A 14080-nucleotide genomic window follows, 5' to 3' on the forward strand; every position below is an offset into this window, starting at 1 on the left:
TTTTAATTCACCCAAAGCTTCTATATCTTCAAGAAAGTTGTGAAAATATGAACGCTCATTTAACGTATATTTTCCTATTATTTATACAGCATTATCGATTACTGTACTTCCAAATACTATTTTCTTTTCGCTTCTGCGAGGCCGCATGGATGCCGCTGGCCGCCACCACCATAGAGGAAGAAAAATGCCACCACCCCCACAGCGACCAGTGGCTTCGGACTTCCCGGCTTCGGACAAATTCCGCGCGGCGTCACCAGCGTCACTGGAAAGAGCGATGATTTGCTTGTCGCAGCAGAACTATCCGCCTTCCATTTGTGGTTTCCTTTTGTGGCTTTTTCTTTTAAGTGGCTATTGAATGCATTTATCGCTGCAACTGAAAGAAAGCCGGCCAATAGCCGCTGCACCACTGTAATGACGTAATTCGAATGCTCGAAGAATGCCAAGACCGGAAAAGAGAGAAAAATCTTTTGAGCAATTCTAAGTTACCTGATGGGCATAGAGCAGTAATTTTTGGCTGAGGTACTTCGTGACCCCCTATTCTAAGTACTGGTTGTGTTTGTTGACTATGTTCTGAAATCGAAAAAAGTTTAAAAGAGTGTTGCAGGGTCCCATTAAAAAAAGCTTCCGAAGCTGGTAACTTTTGATTGTGTGCGAACAGGATCTCCCAGAAGGTTAGCTCAGAATATTCCGTAGTTTGCCTGGATGAAGGGAGGTTGTCTGGACTAGTGTCGCTAGACAAGATACCTTATCTAGTGACACTAGCCTGGACTAGAAGCGAAACTAATTACTGGGTAACATGCCCTGAAGATCTGCTGCCAAAGCCTGTTACGAAAAACAAATGTCACAAATAACAAACATCCACAATCCCCAAATAAAATGAATGCCAGATGAGGCCATTGGAAGTGAAAGTGTCTCAACAGAACGCCAATGATTCCAATGAAAAAGGACGCCCACGTCAACAGGGCAGCTGTCCCACCATTGTTGCAAAAATCGTACGTGGACGAGAGCGTTGCAGAGGCACTTAAGGCCCAGCACTTGAGCGTGGCGAGTAAAATCCCTCCCACAGTGCGCCAAATGGAAGTTGTCTCTCAGCTTGGGCAGTCGATGTTCGTGCAGACCACTGTCAAGCCTCATACACACCACTCTTTGTTCCAAAAGGGCCATCCCCTGAGGGCCGACTTTGAAGGGGCATTGAGTGAGAACTGATTAGTTCAGCTGTTGCTGCCACGAGAGCACTGGGCAACAACACTAGAATTGTGATTCTGCACGGCCCTCCTGGTACAGGCAAGACTAGCACTATCATTGGTATGGTCACGGAGCTACTTCACAGCAACAGCAAGCAAACCATGCCGACAGTGGTGCCGTCCAACAGCGCAGTTGATGAAACTGCTTGCTGGCTGTTGGCACACAGAGCATGGCATGCCAAGCACATGACTCTGCCGACATGATGCTGAAAGCAGCCCACGCTGGCATGGTAGTACATCTTGTTGTGCGGCGTATCTGTCTTACTGAGCTGCTTCACAAAAACATGCAGAGAAAGGAGGCTGAACATTGCCAAGAGGTTGACCAGGTCATAACTGGCCAGGAGAGGCAGGGGAGAAACTGTAAGGGGAAGACACGACAACTAATGTGCATCGCCTGCCTTGATGTCAAAGCTCTAAAGCACATGGAATTACAGCTAACAAAACTGCAAGTTCAGGTGCAAAAGGTCAAACAATGCGAAGGAAAGAGGCGATACATTGGTGAGGATGGTGGCCAACAGCCCCGCAATATGAACGAACTGAAGCATGCCATTCTTCGTGGCGCACATGTGGTCCTGTCCACCATAAATAGCTGCTGGAATACACTTCCGGAAGAGGTTTTTGGCCGTACTAACCCGTGCACCTTTTTCTGTGTTCTCATAAGTGAGGCTACCCAGTGCACAGAAGTGGAAGCCCTTCTTTGTCTGTAGTACAGGAGCAGCAAGCTTATCTTGGCAGGAGACCCGATGCAGCTGCTGGCCACAGTGCTGTCGCAGGAGGCTGTGGAACAAGGATTTCAGGAGTCACGGTTAGGGCGTTTCTACAACTGCCTGAAATAAGAAGCTGGCTTGAAGCCCATCTTTGCATTGTGTGAGCAGCGAAGGATGCATTCAGAGATTTTCTAGTTTCCAGCCAAGAACTTTTATGACAGAAAGTTCTTGGAACAGTTAACTGAAATTTCCCGAACTTTGCAACCACCTTTGGTGTCAGAGACAAGTGCAACCCACTCTTTGGTGTCCTGGAAGGAGCCAAGATGTCCACAGATCAACAATTTCTTGGCTCTGATGATGGCTACATTGAGTTTTCGAGCATCAGCAACGAAGCCACTGCGCCCCTTTGAATTGTGATCCCGGACACACGACAAGATGACAATGCCTTGTTCCGGACCCTGGAAGCTGCCCGCGGCGCTCACATCACAGGTCACTTGTCCTCAAGTAAGCAGCTTTCCAGTCAGTCACCCAGTCCAGCAAATTGCCGCCGAACTGGATGAAGTGTTTGCATCGTTGCCCCTGACCCCATACCTGGTTTTCAACACTGCTGGCAGCCCTCAGGCCAGTGGCATGCCGTGGCTAAACCGTGGCAAGGCTGCATTCGTGGCCCGTCTCTGCCATGCCTTTTTCGACATTGTGGGAGTGGACTTATGACGCGGCGTCATCACAAGCTCTATTCGATTCACTGCAACGCCTGCACCAGTGCACAATGCGCTTCACCAAGGTGCTCAATTCACCGCTGCAGGAATGGTGCCGTGCACTGCGTCCCTCGATTTCTCATGGTGCAGCCGCAGTGCTGCCACGGTGCTGCACCTGCCACAGGGGTGGTGCAGAAGGTTGGTACGTGCGCACGTGCCGTAGTTAGGGTGTTGTGAAATGGCAGGTGGCTACCAGCTGTTGCGTTGACCGCGTGAAAATGTTCGTCGAACTCGGAAGATACGCTGCCCGAACTTCACATCGTCTTCGATGCACTCGGCACAACCGAAATGGTTGCCAACTTTGAGTTGTACAGCATGACAGGCGAAGGTAATTAGCAAACGAGAATACCTGCACCTCGCTCAATAGTAAATGCACGCGGAGGCGCTGCTGACATTGCAGCTATGTTGCACGGCACCGTGGAACCGCACCTGTGCACTGCACCGGTGCCATGCACCACTTCTGAATCGAACGGAGCAACACCCTGCCAAGCCCAGAAGTCTACCATCGTAGAACAGCTGCTCCTGCTGCTTCCTCGAGGACAAGTAACCTGTGACATGAGCACCATGGGCAGCTTCCAGGGCCCGCCTAGTTACACGTTGCCACTGCAGCGAGGTCCGAGCGAGCGCAGCTGCCATGCCTCCACAATGGATCACGTGGCGCGATGTCACACCTGCCGCACTTGCACTCTGGCAGCTCAAGATCACTGCGACGTGATGAACGACCTTGTGAGTCACGGCTTAGTAGAGCTTCCACTCTAAAAGTCTGAGGAAACCTAAGCATTTGTTGTGGGTTGTGAATGCAAAAGCAATAATGTCCAATTGAATGCCGAGACTTCTTGCTTCCGCCTCACATTGTCGAAGAATTTCATACTCTTGCCGCTTGAGACACTTTGTTTCGCAATCCACCTTGGCGATTTCGAGTGGCTTCAATCTGTCTCCCACGCATTGCGCCTCTGCTGATCCTTGCCATCGTGTAAAGGCCCAAGCTTTGTAATAACAACATACTCGTGCATCAACATAGCTTGGCATAAGCGAGCATAGAAGTATGCATTGCTACGTGCCTGTCGCACCAAAGTGTGTATGACATAGATATCCACGCAGTGCACCTCCGTGCATTGCCCGCCCATCAGAGTAGATGGTTAGCCAGGCCATGGAGTAGGTTGGAAGAACAGGGAACGGTGTATTCTAATCGTTTCGTCCCACGTTGAAAATTGGTTACGTGAAAAAATTTCTTGGGAACTTAAGTCTCCATCCGTGCTTTGAAGGTAAAAGCCTAGCGATTATAAAAGACGTCTTTACTGCTACATCAAGTTTGTACACCTATCTTCGCTTTCATTTCTTCGTCTTTTGGCACAAAATACTTCGACAGGCACACTTCAGGCGACAGCTTCTTCAGAATCAGAGGCCTCTGTGGCTGTCGCGCACTTTTTCTATTCGCATGCGGTCACGTTCACCTGTCATGTGGCACGCACCATGCAAACTCCTCCTACCCCTCTGATTGATTTGATTGATGATGAGGTTTAACGTGCCGACGCTTCACAGGCGATGAGGCGTGCCGTAGCGGAGGGCTCCGGATTAATTTCGACCACCTGGGGATCCCAAATGTGCGCCGAAATCTCGAACACTCTTGCCCCTCAGGGAGGGTGCTGAGTTAGCGCAGTGGTAATGTGCTTGGCTCCTCCTCTGGGGACCCGGGTTCAAATCCCACATGAACCCAAATGTGGTTTGTATTTTCTCTTTGCAGCGGCGGCCATTTTGGTATCATTTGTGTTGACGACAACGGTCACCTTTCACGTTTGAAGAGACACATAAGGCTTTCACCTGAAGAAGTCGTGGCATTCTTTGTTGGGCTGCAATTTAATGGTCAGAAATGGTAAAGGAAAACCGGTTCAAAGATGGTCCAGCAGCGTTAGGTCTGGGCCAAACAGCAGCTGGTGTGCGGGTGGCCGCTGCCGTGGATGCACAAGTATGTCGTTATTACAAGCCCATGTGGTTGAGCCTTAGGGGAGTGTATAGACGACAATGGGAAATTTCACTAGTTGTCTGTTGGCATGCTTGGTTGTGTTCTTCTGCCAGGACAGACGAAACCATGGGTCTTCACCAGAGACTTTAACCTCGACCTTCAAAAACCAGTGGGTTACCGGCTTTCATGGAACATGTCTGTGGCGTGAGCTTTAGCTGTCACCCTTCGCGTTTAATACAGCCCACTTCAAGGACTGGGTTTGCGATTGACCGCGTATTCACCAGGGCGATTGAGACGTTGAATGTTTCTGTTTACTAAGGCACCGGCCTATGGCCACCATGGGGTGGCCAACCAAACTCAAGAAGACGGCGTCCAGGAGGGGGTGGGCCTTCAGCCCTTTGTCCATGTGTGTTGCTTTATGAAAGAGTGAAGAAAGAAAAGACCCAGCTGGTAACTGCCTCTCAGGTCGAGGGCATCTCAAACAACACTGAGTCCAGGAGGAGGGGTTAGGCAGAAAAGAGGATAAAAAGGGAGAAGAAAGATGACGGATCATAAGCCACGCAGCACTGACAGCATTGGCTGTATCATAGCTGGTCCTAGACCAAGACCGGCTATGATGCAGTATCTTGACTCGATGTGGGAATGAAGATACTCGAAAAATCTGGTTTTGGCCCCAGCCAAAGATTCCAAACATTCCAGCAATAATAGAAAAATTTCGGTCTAAATTTCCCAAATGGCAATGTGTGGCTCCAGCCGTAAAATACTGCAGCTGGTTGAGATTTTAAGTTGCATAATTTTACAGAGAATGAGAACATTTTAATTTGAGCATGTTGCAACTCCAAATAACAATAAAAATTTGTATGCAACATTTTATGCCGTCTGAACTTGAACTTGTTTGGACTGCACATTTTCCTCTGTGCTTAATTATTCACTCTTCTTTAAGATGCAGGTCAACACCAGGTTTCAATACCTCAGAACTTTCATTAAGCACCAGGATCAAGCATGACAAACTGGCCATGTAACAGCACCAAACCAGCACCGAGTTCAATGGCTATTAGCTCAATGAGCATTAAAAAATGCCTGTGCGCCAGGCGTATTACTTTAGTAAAATTTCAAGCAAGTTCTCTCCTTGAAATAGCTACAGTTGAACCCCTTTACAAAAGACACAAACCGGGGAGCAGTTTTCGTCTCTTATATGAGAGGTCTTTTATAAGCAAAGTACCATGTAGTAGTATTCACTTACTGATCAACCCCTAGTTCAGAATAGGCACTGTACAACTAAGATACGCACAAAGGAATGCTACAGCATGTTTCAAACGGTCTTTTATAATTCATGCTTTGCCACCACAATTTATGAAGTGTTCTGACTTTTTGCTTGCTTTATGGCTGTGTATACATTGTGTTTTACAACGCGCTCTTCAAGCTCTCTTCTTTTGCTGTATGCGAAAGAAGAAGCATCGCAGATGTTGAGCCTGTAAGCTTGATGAATAGCCTCAGTGCACAGGTGCTTCCTCTGTGCACTCTGGCTATTCATCAGGCTTGCAGACTCAACACCTGCAATGCTTCTTGATTGGGAGCTACGTGATCGGGAGAGCCCAATGCACATTTCCAGTATTCTTGGTGCGCAGACGCTCGCATGCTGTGGTCGTGCTCGTACGTTTGGTGCTAGGCTTTAACCACTTCCGTACGTTGCATTTCTATTGCCGGGGGTTCTCATTGTTGCTTCATAGTTGGCTGAACTACTTTGTATTTGCCAAAGTTATAATAAATAGAGGCTGCACGCGTCTGTCATTCCCCTTTGTTTCCACAATGCATACAACTGCAGTTATAGACTGGTGGCACTGCATCTAAGGTTAAAAATGTCGGTTACAAGCAAGCTTTTGACCTAAATTCAAGGATAACTGGTCCATTAATTACAACCAACTATCTTCTACAGCCAATATCTCGTATAAAAGGTTCAAATTAATGGGAAAGGTAGGGCAGCCAACCATGTGGGTGAATACTGTCTCTTATACACGATTGTCTAACAGGGTTCAACTGCAGTTTTAAAAAAATTACAGAAACTTAATTTGTTGCTCTGAGCACCAAGGCTACCCCTAGGCTATGAAGTGTGCTGCAGTGCAGGGCTACAAAATAATGATAATGAAATAATTTAGAACAGTGGTGTTCTTTCATATTGACTGAAATGTTGCGCACATTATTTTTTCCCCTTCACCTCCATCAAAAACACAGCCTCTGTTACCACAAATAAAACTTGCAACCTCGTGTGTAGTAGAGCAACGGCTTAGACACCACACCACCACCATAGAACGGTCAAGCTGGTTGCAAGCAGTCAACAGTGGTGAAGACAACTGCTCCTATCTTCAACTGCTTGCATTCAGTGAGCACATACCTGTTCAAAAGTGACTGAAAGCAATGAGAGACCCCACATTCGCGGCACAGTCAAAATACAGTGAAACTCTGGTTAAGACGAACTCGGTTAAGACGAACTCCATGGTTAAGACAACCAACACTTTTGCTCTCTTATAACCTCCACAATGTAGAAAACCTCTGCCTAAAGGCCAACTGCACTCAAATTTCACCTCAGCCAAATTTACCTTGAACATACAGTACGTACCACCACACCAACTGCGATACAACTGGTAGCCCCGTAAAATGCATTGTTAATTAGTTAAAGATGTTTAAAACAGCTCCGTTGCAGGCGACGCTGCACCTGCCAGCGGATCGCGCAAACAGCCATGAAGCAGCAGAGACATTGCGGCCGGCCCTGCGCTTTGTCCTACGACCAGCCAGGAGAACCGATCGAGCTGCGCTCAGCGCACTACTCCTAGGGCTGCAGCGAGGGTGAAGTGTTGAGCGCATGTTTGCTCTGGCCGGCCGGCCGTGCGCGGCTGCTCAGTCACCGGCTGTGCCGGCTGGAACATCACTTTAACCTGGCCGTAATGGCCGCGCTCTTCTGAATTTCAGTTTCAAAATCTCCGATTTTTGATGGTCGTTTGCGCCGCGGATACGCATATTTTAGCTGGTCATATTTTGCATCTTGCAGTCTTTTTAGGCAGACTATACGGAAATAATGTTTTCAAGAGGTTGAAATTTTGAGTGCGGTTAGCCTTTAAGACGAAGTTTTGATAATACGAACAAATATTCATGGTCCCTTCGAGCTCATCTTAACAGCAGTCCACTGTACGTGCACTGTAAGTGCAAGCCACGGCATATTTGGACGTGTCTTGGCCTTGTTTAGCCCATCCAGATATATCCAACTGGGCTGTAATTGGCGGAAGGCAAATCAGACCTGCGAGGCGTCCGGGCTGGCTTCGAGGCGACTTCGCTGGCTGGGCGCCCACAGACTTTGCTTGTGCACCTCGGTCACGTAGTGACGCGATGCTGTGATGGACTCATACAGCACGGAGAAGGCCGCAACTCCCAGGCACATGCCAAGCATGCCTGCAACAGGAGAAGAAGAGACCTTGTCGTGGCACAGGCACTGTTGCACAGGCACGCTAAGCCCCGTTAGCCAGAGAGAGCGTGCATCTCCCAGAGATCTTCACAACAAGCCCTGCCTTATCAGTTTTCAAGGTGCAGCCACAAGAAGAGCAGTACTGCGCACCATAACACATGTTTCATTAGTCAGCACAATACTAGCGAGTGAGGGTCACCTACTGTCAACGTAACTGTTGACAAAAGATCTGTACTGCAAGGATTTGATCAAATCGAAGCACTTTTCTTTTGCTCTGCATAAGCTCCAAATGGGGCAGTAAGACACCCAGAGAAAAAACTGAGGGTGACACCAGGGAAGGGAAGTACCCCCAAATTATAAAGCATGCATCAGCGCCTGCATCAGGGCAGCAACACTCAAGAAAACTACTAAAAATTACCTCCAAGGGAGGATGCAGAAAGGCCCCGGAATAAAAGGTTTTCCACATGAGAGCTGAACTCAAAGTAGGACTGGTGCCCCATCATCTCCATCTGCGCAGACAGACAGAAAAAAAAGGTGGTTTAGCAAGGAAATAATAAACCCACACGAATACTGTTTCCCCCCAAAAGCCAGTTAGTTATACACACAGGCACTAGTTTCTAGCAGTGAAGGCAAGTGACCTCAGCCACTCGTAGCAAGGGCCAAAATTCCAAGGGACACTGAAGTGATTCATAAACATTATCTCATTACTTAACTACATTAAAGTCTAGAGTTCATAGGCCGTGCTCCGAGTCCTTTCGGCCAATTTACACGCATTTACACCAGCTGACACGTCAGCTATGATGACACCCTGGCAAGCCTGCAAGGCTAAATTTAGTAACGTGCACAACCCATGTGTAAAGAAACAAAACCCCAATATTATGCATTAAATAAGTGAAAATCAAAATCTAGGCTTGGCTGACACGAAAACCTGTTGCAAACCATTCTGATGGCAGCCGTGAATGGTACATCCCATTTTCTGCACTGCCACGGATTACAGATAAGCAATGGTTGTAGACTTTCAGTAAACAGTCAAATAATGTATTACAAGGATTAAACTGCACAATGCAGCCACAAATACAAGTTGGACTAATCTCCTTCAGTGCCCCTGTAGGTAGCATGCACACAGCGGAGACCAATTCCCTCACAGTGTCACATATCACGTGGCTGCATGTCATGCCCCCATTCATATGCTGTCGAAAAAAGGCAGCGGCAATGACATCGCAGGGATAGTGGATGGCTTTTCCAGTCTTTATAAACAATCCTGTCCTCAGTGGGGGGATCTGGACGGGCAGAAAGAGGACATGCCTCCTCTCTCTCTCACCCAGTGACATTGCGCCCATCCCTCATGGGTGCAATCGCCCGAAATTGACATGACTGACATCAGGTTCCATGTTGCCTTTGTCATAGTACAAGTAATGCTGCTCACCCCGTACTTTTTCACAACTGTACGGCTAGAGCCGTGGTACCTTTTGTGTTATTAATTGTCTTAAATTCTACTTTCACAGTTCTTACGTTCAGTAGCAGCAAAGCACAGTTCAGTTCATGCAGCCAGTGGGCTGGTGTGACACAACCAGTCCCAACGAAAATCCCGCATCGCATCCAAGGCAATCCAGTACAGAGCAACACCCACCTGGCCCCATATAAGTACTGGTGCCCCCAAGAGTAAATGGAGCACGGGTCGGATACTTTGAGGGGATTTCTCTGCCAATTGCCTAGCCAGCAACCTCTAAGTGACTTTTCAAGAAAGTCATTCTAAACTAAAATCGGGCCGCACATATTCTATTTATGCTGGCAGCCTCATAAAAAAGAAATTATTTGAATTTCAGGAAGCCGTGCTCCGTTTACTTTTTGGGGCACCTGTACATTAATAGGCCTGTCACACGACGACAGCTAAATGTCACCTTGGCCTGGCAAAATGAGTTTTGGTCGAATGTCTACAGCATAGATAACTAGTCACCAGCGGTGCTCAGACCTTTACGAAACACCCGCCTCATGCACAAACTTTATTCGGGCCTGCACTTTGTGAAATTTACCTTTGTTCCCATTTTTATCTAATTCCCTTAACTAAAAGGGCAGTTAATTGTGTCGTGGGACTCGGGTATTTGTCTAGCTTGCGGATGTTTCTTCCCACTGCAGTTTTTACATGGTGCAGGGCAAGATTACTTGCCAAGATGCTGAGAAAAAGCACTCTACATGATGTGATTATTGTCAAATGGCCTTAATTAAGCTTTCAAATGACATTATATACAGTCAGTGCCATATATGCGGGGAATTAATGTTGTACACCTCATAATGATGATGTGGCACTCGCAACACTGGGGGCCCTATTCTCAGCACCATAAATTCACCATGAACTGTGAATTCACCGCAAGCTTTGTCTGATTGGCTTTCACTTTTGGTCACGTGCTTCCGGTTGACAAAGCGGTTGTGTGCTGTCGTCATTTTGACGTTTCATGACGTTTACTGGCACCAGTTCTAAAGTTTGCCTTATTTCTGTCGACTGAATGCGCATAATTCTTGGCAGGCAATGAGAAACTAGACAAAATGCAGCAGACATGACAATGTAGGCCCGTCTTTGCTATTCAACAACAACACAGCTTGTATGTCACGCCCTCTCTGTGATTGGCTGAGAAGGCATGACAAAATATATACAGTTGGCGGAATCGCTTACGGCACACAATGGCAACCTTAGCCTGCATAAAAGTGACGTGATGTTACGTAACAGCTTGCAAATGGCGGTTGCTGTCGCCATGAAATAGGGCAAGAAATTTCCCCAACCTTCGGCTCCATGAAATCCCCGTGAATTTGCAGCAGGCGCAGTTTCGCACAATGCATGGTTTAAAACTGTTTTCTAGTGAAAGAAATAATAGTTTTAACTCTCTCCAAGTCAGTGATAACGGCGCATAAAAATAACATCCCGTATTTTGTTTTTATGTTCGGCAAATAAATACACTACAAACACTACAAGCCTCTCCATTACAAGGAACCCAACGCATGGCATTCGTCCACACTCCTCCTAATAATATGGTGGGTCACATGAGCGAATTCAAGGGAAAGTTAACCAAGAAATCTGACTGTTTTATTCATTACTGTGCTGATTAAGTTTGAGCTTGACGAATGAGTGAATCGGCGACATCAGTATGCTCCACCGTTACAGGTGTAGCGCATCGCTGTCCTTACCGCGTTATACAACCGATGGTCACAGCCATCTTTTTCTGTGATTCACCATAAACTTGTAACATAGCAGCAGACGATAGCGTGGCAGCAGTGACGGCCGGGAAGGTGATAACGCAACAAAGCTTGCATTCAAGCAGAGAGCTCAACTATGTTACTGAAAGAGATTGAAAGAAATAAATAGACATGGTAAAAAGATTGTGTGATGTTCTTTAGCTCAACACCCGCCTTTCGCTCCCTTTGGATTAACCTTACTTGATCGCCTTGTAATGTTGACGCCAATTTTAACCTGAAGAAATGTGTTTATCTTGCCAGCCTCAGCTGCCATCTTAGTTTTTATAATACATGCCAAGTGTTTTTATATCTTTTATGCACAATATTTGATAGCTTGGTTGTGATCGTTATGAGCTAAGCGTCAAATTTGACTGCATGTCGTCCCAGCTAAACGTACATCATGTCGCTGATTGCATACGTTTTGCTTACACAAAAAACATGGCGCATTCACCGTGAATTCATGCAGTCAAGAATACGGCCCTAGCACTTAATTTCACAGATGATACTATCATAATATAAAGGGATGAATTTTGCTTACAGATCTGAAGTATTTTTACACATCAGATTTAATAGTAAATGTAATACTATAAAATATTATATTATAAAACATGGTACAATCTATATATAGTTGTGCCAAGGTACCAAAAAAAAAAAAAAAAGAAGTTCCAACCCGCAACAAAAAGTTGGTTTTGGCAGCATTTTCATACCGGTCCCAGATAGTTACACATTACGCTACTAGAAGTGTGTGTGTGCGTATGCGTGTCTCTCTCTCTCTCTCTCTCTCTCTCTCTCTCTCTCTCTCTCTCTATATATATATATATATATATATATATATATATATATATATATATATATATATATATATATATATATATATATATATATATATATATATATATATATATATATGATTCCGCAGAAGGTGCTTCAATTTTAAGGCTAACGAGCTGTGCGAAGGTCATAGAACCGGTACTGCCGTTTAGGCGAATGCCGTTACTTTTGTCCCCGGGGCACTGTGCGAATACCGCAGGCATCCAAATAAACACATATATTTGGATTAGTTTATTGTATATACTGTGCGCAGCCGCGGAAGTGCTTTAGGGCAGCGCACTGGCAAAGTGGCCTTCATTTCTTTTTGTCAGCATCGCTGGCCTGCCCGAAATCCGGTCAAGGACCAAAGAAACAGGTCGACGAACCCGGACCCCGAAAACGCTTCCGCGATGGTACCGCTTTCTCCCGCACTGCCGGCTTCCGGGTTCCGAAAAGTACACGCTTCCCCGTATCACAATGCCCGGCGTAACTGCCCACTGCCGCGATGCGCGGCGCCTAAAGCGTCCCTTTTAAATAATAACTCTGTCCACCAACAACGGGTTAAGCGCCTACGCGACTCTAGGTCCATATTTGATGAGACTGCCAGCCGCCAATTTCGTCAAAACTTCAAACGTTGTAGCAGTAAAACAGCCGAGAACACCACGGTCGGTCGCAAGTTACGACAGGCGCAGGAGCGCGCGTATGTGTACGGTTGCATATACTTTGGAAGCCTGAGACAAAAGGGTTGACTGAGCTCCGCTCTGACACGCGAGTTGCTCTTCCGGAGCCGAACAAAGGCTCCTTTGTAGATCGATCATGTCTGCTGTCGCTCGAATCCCCTACGCAGTTACCGTAACGTGTAAAATAAATGAGTGATTCGTTAGCATGCGCAGCATCGCGCACACCGAGTTTTGAAACACGGCCAGCTCGCATGAATCGCACACCTCTCATTCTAAGTAGGCCTTCCCACGAATACAAATGCGCAAGACGAAAACAACTGCACCGGACAAGGACGTTGATATGACGGGCAATTCAGCACAATGAGCAACAAAAGCCAAGCATCTGACAACAACGGAGACACTAGACTCGCAAGGACGCATCGTGTTTTTCAAGGCGCGCGCTTGTCAACGACCGCGGTGACGCGCACTACCCAAACAACCGTAGTGCAACCTTGGAACTCCACGGGGTTCACGCCCGCTGGCCTCGCAAGAAAGCACAGTTCGAACAGTACACCACAAACGAGTGAAACATCAGTGCGAAACAACATGTTTTTCTAGGCACGTTGCACGACTACAGCTGGGCCGAAGTAAACGCGGTAATGCGCTATCAACCGCGCGTTTGCGGTCTTTACAGCTACCGCTGTTAACATCTTGCGCAGCCGAGATCGCAAATAAAAGCCTCACCTTCAGCTGACACTGGTTGACGCTCGCTGTCCACTGAGCCCAACTGCCGCCGCGATGTGCGCGACCGAGCTAAACTTGGCATGGGCTAGAAGAAAAGCAAAAGTGGGGAGAAGCCGGTTGCAATCCAGTTTTCACTTTCTCGAAGCCGACTCGCCATCACAGCGCGTAGGCCATCCGGATCGCGCGTCCTTCGCAGCGTCGGCGCCGTTGCTGCTGCCGCCGTTGCTACGGCGCGGACGACGCTAGCGCAGCTAGTGGCGCTTGCACAGATTGGCCGCTCACAGCAGCGCCTGCCGCGTACTGCCGCGCGTTTTCAAGCGCTCTCTCTGGAACAATCAGTTCGTTGAGAAGCGCAAGTTGCATTTGTAAGAAGCCCTCGCTGTCATAATAAGGGTGTCGACAAAAGCACAACTTCGAATAGAAAACAGCTAAATATGTACGCGATCAATTAGCTAATATTTCATGGTGTACTCAGTGGGGCTATTCGATTTGCAGTCTCCGACTCATAGT

The 14080-nt window shown here is 47.2% G+C and overlaps 1 pseudogene across 1 annotated transcript in view; it reads right to left on the bottom strand.

Annotated features, from left to right (window-relative positions):
- The window catches only part of LOC144148249 (protein SLC31A2-like), a 39575-nt pseudogene extending 25758 nt beyond the window's left edge, over positions 1-13817 (bottom strand). Inside the window, exons 1-3 of the transcript XR_013318003.1 lie at positions 13571-13817; positions 8548-8638; positions 7965-8116 (exon numbers count right to left, since the gene is read on the bottom strand). The product of XR_013318003.1 is annotated as a protein SLC31A2-like (transcript). The remainder of the gene's footprint in view (positions 1-7964; positions 8117-8547; positions 8639-13570) is intronic.
- Positions 13818-14080: the final 263 nt, after the last annotated feature.

This window comes from Haemaphysalis longicornis, unplaced genomic scaffold (assembly GCF_048455015.1).
Source record: "Haemaphysalis longicornis isolate Haplotype H1 unplaced genomic scaffold, Haemaphysalis longicornis Haplotype H1 scaffold_1, whole genome shotgun sequence".
Taxonomy (NCBI): Eukaryota; Metazoa; Arthropoda; class Arachnida; order Ixodida; family Ixodidae; genus Haemaphysalis; species Haemaphysalis longicornis.